Consider the following 13948-nt stretch of genomic DNA (forward strand, 5'->3'; position numbering starts at 1 on the left):
AGGAATAGACAGAATGTCTCAGTGTGTGCCAATCCTACAAAGTGCAGAAAGTTATCACGAACGCAATATTGCATTATCAGGAATTGTGCAATGTATAATTAATATCATGCAACAGTAATAATGAGTTTTGAGGATTTTTGTTTGATTGGTTTTTAATGTCTTTAGAGCTCTTGATTCATAGAACGTGTTATTTCAGTAGTGAATTTCCATAGATTTGGAGTCAGTCTTCTGAAAAATGCTGTCTGGAAGCATTAGATGCTGTTCTATGAAAGTTAAATATAAACATAACATTTTGTAGATGGGGTAAAGCACTTCTACAAGGCCAAACTCTAAAAGGGTTTCTGTTTTGTGGATAAACTAAATGGATGTGATAAGGTGATGGTGTTACTCAGGAATGCAAAAACCTGTAAGTAACCATTTCTTAACACTTCGTGTGTGTTGCTATACCAGCATTCTCAAGTTAGTGTTAGTTTTGTGAGTGGAAGGGAGAGGTAAGGATTAAGCAGATAGGTATGTAATGTTTAGCTATGATTTTGTTTCCACCTTCTGTTAGTGGTGAAAATGCAATTTCTGCAGTGTGCTTGTAATGCCCCAAGAGATCAGTTCAAGGACAGGATATATATTGTAAGGTTTGAGAACTTAGAACTGTTGAGAAGGAACAGTAACACACATAGCACAACATTCTTTTACTCCCCAGTCAAAATATTACTTGTCTGGCTTCCTGTAGAAATAGTACAATGTTTTATGTAAAGGAAATAAAATGGAATCTAGAAAATCTTATTAAAAGAAATGTCAAATACCAGTATAGTAAATATTTTCACTGAGGGTAAAATTTTGTTCAAAAAGTAAATTCATGGTGTGAGTGAGTGTAAGTAGGGGGGTGTGTGTGTGTGTAGGTATGTCCATAGACACATGTAGCAGTAATTCTCAGAAATACTAGGAAGGGCAAGATAAACATACACTATTTGATACCATTCTTTTTACATTTTACACTTTATACAGAATCATCTGAATCACTTACCTTTTTTTTTTTTAGTAACTGCTCTGTCTTTTTGTCCTTAATTTTTCTTTCTTGCTTATCTGCATCATACGTACTGCCGTTCTCCACTGTTTGCTTGCCTCCTTGTCACATGTGAAACCAATGTGGACTCTATATTGATAAACCTGCATTGACAAATATTCATGAGTTACATATGGATAAATGAAAGACTTTTATTACTTTTCTTTCTGTCTTCCATGAAAACAGAAGTAGAACAATTAGAGACTTGGGTCAAGTACTGAAGTAGTAAGTTTGCAGATGTGAATACAGACATATTTTTATATTGCTAACCACTTAGATCCATACACAGAATCTGCTTATATACATTTTTTTCTGCATAAACTGTGGCAACACAAACATGTATAAATAATGTCTCGCAACATAAAACATGTGGGCTCATGAGAAACACAAACCACCAGTGTTTGGCAAATTTTCCTCTGTAAGCCCAAGCAACACCTTTAGAACGACCAGTCAGATATGTCACAGTCTAGTTTAGTTACAGCACTGATCTCTTTTCTTTCAGGCCTAATCTTGAAGTTTACAACAAGGTGCCTATCTAAGACACGTCTACAAGGTTCAGCAGTTTTCACAGAATTCTAATTGGGCTTGGAAGAATTATCCTTGTATTGTAAATGGTAATTTTGTACATTGCAGTTTTATGGAGGTTTGTTCTGTTTCATTTTCTGGTTTATCATTTTTTGGTTTGTTGTTGTTGTTTTGTTTTTTGGGGTTTTTTTTGTTGGTTTGTTTGTTTGGGGGTTTTTGGGTGTCTCCTCCCACTCCCTGAACTTATATCTTGGTTTTTTCCAGTTCCTAACAATCCCTCCTCCATTTCTTGTGCCTCTTTTCCCCACCTTTCCTTTTGAATAATCATGCCTTTTTGCAAGAATGTGTAAATTAAAATTGTACTGTCCAATGTTATGAAATTTAACTATTGCCAACATTCTTATTTGTAAAACTCTGACCTCCTTAATTAAGTCCAAGATAAACACCTGTATCTGGAATCTGATGATGATTATTTGAAATGACACGTTTTTGTCAAAGAAGCAGATATGAAAAATAATTAAAATTTGGGAACATAGAATGGTGCCAAGGAATTTTAATTGTATTAAACTGTCAATTATTGGGACACCCTTTATAGAATTAAAAGCATATCTTTGAAATAATTTTTACCTTCATGAGGAATTTATTTGCTTGAGGAGAACAACAGCTGTATTTGTTGACCCTTTTCCAGGAGGGTCAGAGTGAAGACAAAAAGCATAGAAATGCTTAAAATGGCTTCCTTTAAATGGTTCTACCTTTTAATGCAAGGACTCCTTGAGTGTCCAGTCCCAAGGACCTCACAAGCCTCTGCCCAAGCATGACTGACAACCAAGCCTGGACTATAACAGAGTTATAAAAATTCACTTCTGCCAAGTAACCGTTAGCTTGTGCATCATTTATCGCAGTTCTATGATTAGTCTCATCTTCATACTTCATATTACTTTAACATGTAATATGAGTTTCCTTAGAGCTTGCCACATTTTATTAAGGTATCCAGCTTTTCACAGGGACAATATTAAATGAAAAGCATTCTTATTTGCCTGGAAATTTATGCCATACACCAAATACCATTTTATCTCTGATTACTTAGCAGGAACCATCTGTCATGTCCCCACCCCCACAGTGCTGAGGAAGGCACAGACTGAAGGTGAGAAGTATATTTACTTTTGACTACAAAACCAGCTGTTGCCTTACTTTTAGCTGTAAGGCAAACATGCTGGAAAAGGTGACTATCTGTTGTGATTCTAGTGTACTGGGACCAGCTATGTCTGTTGATGACAGCTGACCTCTTAAAATCTGGAAGAAAATTGCTTTATGGCTTACATCAGGAGGGCATGTACAAATACAGCTCCAGCTGGAAGCTGGAACCAAGAAGAAAAAACTTTGGGCTAGGAAAGTAGTGGGATGAATTCAAGTAAGAATCTGCCCCTTCTCATGCCTTCCTTTTGGTAGAAAATTGTATCGCAAAAGAGAATATTTTTCTCTAATGATAACACAAGATTCTGAAATTAAGCACAGCAGGTAGAAACATCCGGCACAGAATTAAAAAAATGTTGCATATTGATATGCTGAAATCATTCCCAGCTAAATATTCCAAGTGGAAAAGGTACAAGCTCTGCTGTTCATTTTGCCAATTTCCCTTTGTAAAACTCTGGCACTGTGTTTTGGGGGCTGTGTACTGTAATCCCTGTTATTCTTACCATCATCCATCAGACTAAGAAAGATATTTGCAGAGCCAAATCATTTTGACTTTGAATAGGATTGCAGAAAAGAGGTATATTTTCAAAATTATGTAAAAGGGAAAAGGGGTATTTCTTCACTAAAACCACTTAATTCCCCTGTTACCTTCTTTCATATTGTACAAGGGGAGTGCTGTGCTGAGATGTAAATGTACCTAGAGTATATTTCAGGACCACAATATAAACTGTCAGGAAAGGGCACTTTATGCAAATGTGTATCCTGAGTGATGGCTCTTCCTCCCTGATGATTCTGGCGAGACATAATAATTTGGGAAAATAAGTGGAGTGCCCTGCCCTTCAGCTCTTTTCTCTAGAGCACCAACATCCCCTTGCAAATAGGATTATGACAAAATAAAAGGTTCATTTAGGTGGGAGCTTCTTTTAAAATATGTTCAATATATCACAGCAGAAAATAGTAGAGATAAAGCAGAGCTATAAATGCTCTCTCCTGCTTTTAGGAAGAGAAAACAGACCAACATGCCTAACTCATATTGCACTCATTTTCCTTTTACAGCCCACCTGTCAGCCCTGTTATCGTTGTCTAGAAAAGAATTTACGGTAAGTCTTTGCTTCAATCAGTTTCCATGGTAACTTGGTTCTGTTTTAAAACCTTTACATAGCAATGGCTTGGTTAAAATGATAATGAGCTGGTGTGCTCACCCACACCTGGACTACACCTTTCCCATTGCTCAGAAATAATCAGATAGGGATGTCACTCCATCTGCTCTAGGTCCTTCAGCTTCTACAACACTGTTTCACTAACCAAGTTGGATCAGATTGCCACCTGGAAATCTCAGAGATATAGTTCAGGGTACGGGCTAGTGTTTACATATGACATGCTGTGAAGCAGAGTAAGGTGTGTTGGGGTCTGGAGTCTTGAGTTCACTGTGGCAGGATCCTGCATGTACAGTACCTACAGTGGGGCTGAAAGCTCCAAGGACCATGGCATCTTTTAAGATATGAACCAGAAGAGGCAGGTTGTCTCCCTTGTAGAAAACACTTTTCTCAAGGGAGGAAAAAATTACCTTTGGGCCAGATCAAGGGGAAAAAAAAAGTTCAGAAAAAAAATAATTAAAGTTTTAGTTGATCGTAAGAATATTTTGATAATGTCCTACCATTGCAGATATGTATGTTTTATCCAACTTTTAGTTATCCCTTATCCTAATTTCAAGCTCATCTCTTGCACTCATAATTTCTGATTCTCTGGCCCAATTTGATTTTGTCTTTGACAGTCTTTTTCGTAATTCTGATTACTTTATACCATCTCAAATCTTATCTAGGAGAAAAATCAACATTCTTTTTTATGTAATTTAAATACTTCAGTAATAACACAAGTTTCAATTACAGGGAAATCTTAAAAGAACTTCTAGTGTGTGTCTGTTAGAGCTCTTCACCAAGTACTCTGAAAACTTGCTGCATTTCATAGAAGATGACACTTTCCCTCTGCTTTCAGATATTCTTAAAGTTCTGTACTAGATCTGCTCTTGTTGTATTGGGTAGCTTAATATTTGTATAGGAAGTTTTTTGTTCCATTAGAGGCACTGATAGAATTTATGAAAAATAATTTTACACATCTGTATCTTCTAGGCAGGCATTTAAAAAGCCGCTGAATGTAGGTATACACCAGTTAATTTACACTTGAATTTTTCCAAAGACTTGGTACAGATCTCATGTTTCAGCATGGGACAACACAATATTATTTTCCCATGATAAGTGGTTGCCCAGCTGGTCTGGGCAACTTAAATAACAGAAACGTGTCCACGTTTTCATTGTGTTTCATGCTTTGGATAGTGTGAGATTCCAATGCCTTGTCTGTAGCAAAACACAGCAGGGCACTGCTCAGGGATGTTTCCATACCTCCTCATTCCTGAATGGCATTACTACACAAGGTGTATGCACACATATCCTTACATGGGTTTACTTTTGTACAGACTCAATTTGGTCATTTACTGATTCCTCTAGATATTGTAATCTCCCTGATATTTACTTGCCATTTAAAGAAAGAATCAAATAAGGAAAGAATTAGTATCCTTGTCCCAAACCAAATAGTATGGGGGTGCTAGAATTTTGATTTAGACCTACATAAATCCTCCCAAAACAACTTGAAAAAACAAGCTTTCAAATGCATTTTTTTTCCCAGCTCTTATTTTTAACTAACAGTTCCATTTACTCCTTATGTCCTAGCACTGTCCTAAAGTCATTAATTTCTGAGGGAAGGGCATTGTCAAATCAGGGTATCATAAATCTACTGAATTTCTTTCATCAGTCATGGCAGTAACGTCTTCACAGTACTCTTGTGTGTCAGTAAAGTATGACCTTCTCTGACTGATCTGTGCAGGCTATGCTTAATTGAACTGTGCTTTTCCAGCGAGCATTTTAACTTTCACACAATGATTTTTCAATAGCTGACGTCCAAACAACTGGTCTCTGTTTTCTGGGTGAAAGAATAAATAACATCTGATGCTTTGTCAATTGAAAAATAGTAGTTGCTTATTTTTAATACCTTTAACATCTTTTAACTCAATTGAGCAATTAAATATGCTTACAATTTCCATTTTTTTATTCCTTTCATAATCCTTTTTATGAAAAAGAGGAGTGATTCTGTGCCTCATTACTCTTATAGCATTATTGATTCCATCCTGATGCTAATCACTGCTCCAGAAATACTGTAGCTTGATGTGAAAACTGATCCTATGAGTTGGCTGCTTGAGATGGGAAATTCCTTCTTAGACTGGCTGTAATACTGTATTTAATTAATCTGGTGATTACTGTGTAGTGCAACAGGGTATATTTTCTTTTACCCTGAATATTGTTCACATGTATAGCAGATCAATTGCCAACTTCAAAATTATCTTAAATGTATTATTTAATATTTCAGCCTCTGATTAAAAATTACTGTTAAATTAAGAGGGTCTTATTTCTTACTTTTTAGCTCATTATGCTGACTTACACTTTTAAAAAAATTCCTTTCTTTATTCTTTTTTATTTTGAACTGTCTTGTATCATCTTATATTAATTATCAAGTATTTGAGAATACCAGTATCTATTACTAATTTAGTTGCCTGCTTGTAGGAATTCCAAATAGTTTATCTCTATGCCTTAAATAATTACATGATTTTTTCCCCTGCTTTATGACTGCCCTCATGCCGCTCTGCAATTTTTTTTTTTCATTTTTGCACAAAATTAATAAGATTTTATTTGGTACCTATTTTCCCCCTTACTGTGCTTTCTAAAGATATATATCATAATTTGAATGCTAGTTATATTGTGATAAAAGTAGAACAAAACTGTTTGGATAAAATAATTAAAGCTCAAATATTCATGTATCCACGAACCTTCACACTACAAATCTCAGACACCTCTGCAGATGAAGGATGAATGGGCTACATATAAACAAGTATGTAAATTCAGAATTAGTATGGAAAGAAGATCACTGTGCCTGTATTTCCAGTTTGCTGCCATCTGTGGTATATGCTTTTGAACTGGATAAACTTTGCAATGGTAAAATGAACCTCAGTCTCCCTTTTTCTTTCCTGGTTCCTTTGGTCCTCTTATGTCCTACATGATGCATCCTCTAAACTCCCACAGTGTGTCCTAAACTGACTTTTGAGATACCTCCCTCTGATTTTATTCTCTTTATGCAAAGTATCTCCTTTCCCTGGTTATATGTGAGAAATCGTGTTTTGAAGTGTGCCACACAGAAAGAGCTCAGCAGAGGAATACCATTGGGAATGTTGTGGGAGGGGAACTGGAGGCACAGAGTTTGGAGAGCGTGGAGGCAGGGAAGGGCAGTGCTTTGTTTTCTCTTTCTGCCTACTTCTCCTGTGAGTAGCACAGCCAAGACAGGAGTTTGAAAGCAAGTTTAGCAGGATCACTAAGTTGCTTGCTGCCAAATGATCAAGGTAGGAAGGCTCATGAAACTGAATCAGGCACTCTCCCTTTGGGATATGATATTTGTTTGAGTCAGTACTGTCACACATGAAGTCTTAAACTCTTTCACTTCTGCTGTTGTCTTGCCTCCAATCCTTCTCCTAATATCAGCACTGATGATGCTGATGATTTTATTGCTGTGAGTAGTAAACAATAATTATTTTATAATGGTACAGAATAGGATAGAGTGAATAGGTGCAAAGTGCAGAGGAGTTAAGAGCTCAAACCAAACCTTCAGGTACAGTTCAGAGACCACCAAACCCTGTTCTGTTCCGGAAGACCAAAAAAAGGTTTTCAAGAAGTTTAATTTCAAACTAAGGTCATATCCACTCAATTTAATTAAGAGTAGATACTAGATACTGTTGTGATCTCAATTGAGACATGAGATGAATCTGATCAATATTTTTTTGATTTTTTAGTAGAACTGTTTTTAAAAAAACACACATTCTGGTCCCACTAAAATTTTAAAAGTTCCACCTTACTGGAACATAACCGGTTATCAGTGAAAATAAGAAACACAAACAATGTTTTGATGTCACCTAACAGCACTGAATAAGTAGATACATATAATCTCAAACTAAGTTTGCTGTCTCAAAATGACAAAGACACAGTTAGCCATTAGGTCTAGATTATAACACAAGTAGGCCAGTGAGTGGGCTTGGGGGAATTCAGGTTTCTTGCATGGCTTCTGGGCTTTTCTCCCTCTTCTATAAAATGGAGACCACGATACTTCCGTAATTTTTGCAATGGTAAGAAATACCATTTCTGTGATTCTCAACTTTTATAATGAAGAATGAGAGAGTTGCAGTGTATGTAATTACCCAAACAGTAAATAGAAAAGAAATATTTTCTATTTTCTGGTCAACTATCATAATTTTATCTTGGTTTACTTCATGATTTGCATCTTCCAATGTGAAGCTTTTCAATGACATTACATAAATAAATCTAGTTTAACATATCATTCTTCCAAAATTTATATCAGTTCCTGGATCATTCAATTTCTAGAAAGAAATGCATACTTCCCATATTACTCTTACAAGTATTGTATAACCAGTAATTTTCATCTGCGTACTGAGAATCTGGAATTTAGGGATTTATTAATAAAGTCCAAATTAGGATGTTTGATTTTCCATCTTCTTTAAAAAAGTATAATTTGAAGGAAGCAAAAAATCAGATTGAAGAAGTGAACTTGGGCTCTTGAGAATATATGGCAATTACATTTTCTTTTACAAAGGAAAAAGAATTAATCTTTTCTAAATTACAGTTGTGCAAAGAATCAGCTGTGGAGGTGTATGTCTTAAATAAGCTACAACAAGAGAAGCAGGGTCGATCAACAAGATAACTATCAATCTGGGTCTGGCATTGTTCTAGAAAATGGGGCAAATATTAATCTAATACACAAAATATTGTGAATTCCAGTGTTACATATGCCATAGATACGTGGGTGATTCACCATCTTTGAAGTCCAGAGTGCCTTATAGATAAATGTGCTTTTAAACTAGAAGTAAAGCTCAAAGGGAAAGGGGTTTGATAATTTTTGCTAAGATGTCAGTTTAGTCAGAGAATTGCTTAGAAAAATAGTATTAGGGTGAAACACGAAGATTTTCACAAATCTGCCAATGTGTAAAAGTGTAAGCTTCCCAGGCCACCTGTATTTTTCCCCACCACCTCCAAAACCACAAATATAAAATCAAGACGTATTTAAGACAGAGTAACCTCTAACATTGAAAGAAGTTCAGCTTTAAAAGGTAGAAAAAGAAATCAAATCTATTCCTGTGAAAAAATTAGGGTAACACTGTCCAGAAAAGCACAATCCAAAACACATGCTGAGGAGCTGACTGCTGGTCTGACTCTAATAAAAAATAATAATAATAATAAAAAAAGAATCTGTAAATCAAGTTATATAGGTGATGTTCTAATCTTTATGATGTTCACGTGTATTCCTGACAGAATTTTTCTACCCTACCTTTTTCCTCCCCTCCAAACCCTGCAAATCTCTTATGTTGACTTTAATACATATAAAATTGACTTTCTAGCATCTCTTTTATACTGTTAAACTGCCCAGTCCTTTATGCTCTATATTCAGAACCTTCAACAGCTAAATAACTTCTTTATACATGACTTTCATTAGGAAAACACTGTAGTTAGTGATTAGTAGAACAAAAGCCCTCTGAATTACTACCCTAACTGGTTTTTATGGAGGAACTTAATAGGCAAGCATACAAATGTGGCTTTTTTTCAGCAATTTTGTTTCAATAGTGCCATAGTAGTGGGACTTGTTGTTCAATTGTTATTAGATTTTTTGTCATTTTTTTGTCTGATTTTTTTGCAACAGAAGTTGCAAGACAATTTTTTTGGCTCAACAAGCTTAGTCACTTGTGAATTCGTTACCTTCTTTACTACTATGAAATTTACAAGGCCAGTAATTTTTGAAAATTAAGTGACAATTAAGTAAAATTAGCCATGCCAGACTTAAAAACAACTAAAACATTATTTTTTTTAAATAAGTGTAATGAGTGCTGGGTAAGCTGAGTTGAGAGAAAACAATGACACATCCTACAAATACAATGGAAGAGATCAGTATTTTTAAGGTCACTTCTCCTTGTTATGAATATCCCTGATGGCTGCCTAAGATCAATTAGATTTAATTTAGTCTGTTATTCCTCACTAAACTTCTGCTCCTCAGTCCTACAGTAACACATTTTATTAAGTTGTGAGAGGGAAAACTGATTTTTTGAGTTTTTAAAATCTAGAAAAAGAAAGAAGGAAAGAAGGAGAGAAAGAAAGAAAGATCATGAAAACAAATGCTAGTTGAATTGTGTTTTTCTTTTCCTCTTAGGTTTGCTTTTCATTTCTATGAATATTACACTGGGAAATAATTTTTTAGCTTTTTTTTTGTGTGTGTGTGTCAGATGCCCAGGTGGTATCAGTTAGCTACATTGATTCCACTGATGGAGTATGGATTTTTATTCCCATGGAATGGAGAGCATAGGTGTGTAACATAGCACAGCATAGCATAAAATCTTTCTCATTTAGCAGAGATTATCTATCTTCATGAGAAATTCCAGGTACTTAGTATCTTGGACTAAGGAATCAAAACTTGGTGGGAGCTTTACCACTACCTTCTCTGGAGCTAACGGGGAACATTCACACTACTCAATTTTATGCTATTAGCTCAGATCAGAAATTAAAAAAGGTAAAGTTGATTTTTTTTATGGTCCAAGTCCTTATTTAACAAAAAAGAAAGAACTGTGTTCTGTTAAGCTCTTTTTTGAAATTCAAATTATGTTGATACCTTAGGGAAAAGACTAACTAGAGGCTAACAGGGTTTGTGTGAGCTCCAGATGATTAACCTACTTTATATTGCTCTCACCATGCTGCATTGGTTAATCATTATCTTTTAGCAGTGTCTTTAACAATTAGATAAAACAGCATTTATCCCTTTTCTATATTTAGAAGACCTTATACAAATTAATCTTATTTTTCCTTTATTTTCTATCATGCTTGGCATATGATGGAATATGTACAGTAGAATTAATGTGAGAAAAAAAACCCCAACTCTATCCTTGACTAGACTCAGAGGAGTTAATTCTTTACTGTCCCTCCAGGCCCACTGTCCATTACTGTTGAATGAGATACTATGACTTTCTAACTAGCAATGAGCAAATTTTAAAATTCAGTCAGGCATTTTCTCACTCAGAATCTGGTTTATCAGCTGATTTTTTTTTCTTGAAGCATTAGACAGCTGATTGTGAAATCTGGTAAAAAGAACACAATTTGGAATATTCTTTCCAGAATGAAACAGTCAGTTGTTATGGTAGTTTTGTGAGACAGCCCTGAGTATGTGTGATGATTTCGTGGTGTATTGCAGCTCATAAAACAATTATGCTAAAGGTAGGAGAGATACTGGGTTGTCAGTTATTATAGATGAGCTTTTTAATGGTGATATATCTTGGGGGGGATGGGAAGAAGAGTTTTTCAGGTTCGTTTCTAGGCCTACTAGCTGCCACCCTGCAGCCACAGCACTACTAGAGAGAGCTATCTAATCCATCTACTCTTCCTTTCTCCTGTTTCAGGGATATAAACTTTAGTCTTCAGCTTTTCAAGACAGTATTTCAGAATGTTTTCAACATTTGGTGTTTCAATGATTTTTTCAAATGACGTGGGAATTTGCAATGGCCAGTTCTGCTCTGTGAGCAATATATTTGCAATTCTCAGAGGAATCTGACAAAGGGACTTGTATTGTTCCACTAGAAAGTTTTCTTTTTGTATCCTTACATCCTCTTATAAAACTTCTAGTATTTTTGTAAGAAAAATACATGTGCATTTGTAAGAAAAATACATGAAGCATTACAACAATGTGCATGCTTCAACCATAATGTCAAAAGTGCTGTTTTTCTTTTTAACTTTTCTTAAGATGCTAAACTAACGAAGAATTCAAAAGCATATTCTTTATTCATTTGCAAAAAGGCTATATGTAAGAAAGGAACATACAGCTGTGTTTATTAGCGTGCCTTATCATACCAATTTTTTTGCTGGTAGAAAACTGAATCAGCTTATTATTAAGTAGAAATATTATTAAGTAGAAATACATTTAGACATCTCTGAGAAAATCTTCTGGAGAAAAATAAATACAAGCATTTTATAAAATTTTTATATATAAACCAGAAAATTGCAAAGAAGTTTTTTTTCACAAGGAATGCTATCACAATACCAGGCCATGTCATTTCCTTTGGGAGAAGGTACTTATCTGTGCCCAGTATCAGGGCAGAGTCAGCCTTTATGGCCTCAAATTAAGGAACCAATGATGAAGAAGTACAGAAAATGCAATAGCTGAGAAAAAGAGCAGGTTTACACCTATTTACTTTGCTAGATTGTATAGCAGATCTGATCTTCATTCAGCTATGTGCTGAATTCCACAAGAATACTTAATTCTTGTAATTCATGAGACTATCAGGGTAAAGAAAATAATTCTCCCCGGACTTCAGACAATGAGCTAATGACATTGTCAAGAGTAATCCCCAGGTGGAGTTGATTTTTTTTTTTCAATCTTCCTGTACACCATGAAACAGAAATATCTCTCCCTAGAGAGACTAAGTTATTAAAAATCTTATATACTTATTAAAAACACACAAATCCTTGCCAACTTCTATGTGGTATTGGAAAAGAGCCAAAGACATTGTGTGACATCAACATGTCCTACAAATAGAATAGAGGGAATGTTACCTGCTAAAAGTGCTCAAGTGACTGAGAAAAAGACTATAGCACATGCTATAGAAGGAGGCAAATGAAAATCAAGAGCTCCCGCCTGTCTGATTCTGTGGTAACCAAGGTCTGATTGTTGACTAACCTTGGGCATGTAACCACAATGCTCTAGTTGCAGACCATAAGGTGCCTCTTTAACCCCTCAGAGCATTCCTGCACTGTGCTCAGCTTCCTGTGTCCAGCAGCAGTATGTGCATCTTAGCCAGGCACATGGCCCCATCACACCCACCTGCACTCAAACACCTGCTCCATTTACACTGCCTCGAGATGCCCAAAGCAGCAATGTCAACCGAATAACTAAGACAAGCATATATTTGTGATGGCAAAGACTGGCTAATTTTGGAGACCTTTTATTTATGAGAATCCCATGGCATTTAAGAAAAGAATTATATACTGGGAGCATTTATTAAAAAAGAGAATCCCACATGCAGAGTTCATGCATAATATTCTTTTTAATACATCTCCTTCTAATTGAAGGAATTCAGTGCCACGTTTTTAACATCTCCCAAGCGCATATGTTTCAGAAACTACGTATTTAAATCTCTCTTTCCCAGAACTGTAATAAGAGGATTTCAGTAGCAACTTTTAGGTGTTTAAATTATTGCTGCAGAAACTGATATAGTGCACACAGGAAAAGAGAGAATAGTTTCCCCCCCAGCATATTCTCAGTGTATATTACATGATTAATAGGGAGAACAATGATGTAAATGAACTGTGTTTTTCTGTTTGAAAAGATATAAAGGTAGATTTATACCCAAATTAAGAAAGTGTTATCAAACTAAAATAAAAAATTCTCACCAGCAAAATCCCTAAATGAATACTAAGCACATACTGTATATTCTGCATGTAAGCAGTATTTGAAAAGGTAAAAAGGTGGGGTTTTTTACAAAGAAACTGTGAGGAGCTGCTGTAAATTCTCGGAGACAAAAATGGTTTTCTAATGTATCATAACATAAATACTTTATGTTCCTGTGTTTTTTTGTTTTGTTTTGTTTTGTTTTGTTTTTAATTTCTACACAGGCTATGTACTAGTGAAAAAATTTCTTTTTAATCCATCCATTCTACTTCATTTGACTTTGATTTTATTTCACATGCCTGCTTAGTCTCATTTATTTAGTACAGACTCAACTCTTCCACTTCCCACACAGTTCCATGTTCCTTGGCCATGGTGGTAGCATGTCATGTACTTGCTGGGCAGCTCCTCTCCTGATCCTGGACCACACATGCTGCAGGTAGTGGGTCAGTAGATGGGTCAACTAGTTTTGCCTGCAGTATATTGTCCTGGGACAGAACAGGCACCAGCATAGCATTTCAATGGCAAATTTGTTGCTAGCTCTGAAGGGGTTTCTTTGTGCCACCACCCTTCCAGCCTCAAATTCTCTCCGTTCCGAGAGATGTTTTTCCCCTGCTGTCTCTAACTCCACTGGTCAGA

General features: G+C 35.6%; 1 protein-coding gene across 1 annotated transcript in view; it reads right to left on the bottom strand.

Moving 5' to 3' along the window:
* Nucleotides 1-13948, bottom strand: part of B3GALT1 (beta-1,3-galactosyltransferase 1) — a 184956-nt gene that overhangs the window by 104667 nt on the left and 66341 nt on the right. The window contains exon 2 of the mRNA XM_017838520.1: nt 1022-1164. The gene's annotated coding sequence lies outside the window, so the exon portion shown is untranslated. The remainder of the gene's footprint in view (nt 1-1021; nt 1165-13948) is intronic.

This window comes from Lepidothrix coronata, unplaced genomic scaffold (assembly GCF_001604755.1).
Source record: "Lepidothrix coronata isolate B3197 unplaced genomic scaffold, Lepidothrix_coronata-1.0 Scaffold7, whole genome shotgun sequence".
Lineage (NCBI taxonomy): Eukaryota > Metazoa > Chordata > Aves > Passeriformes > Pipridae > Lepidothrix > Lepidothrix coronata.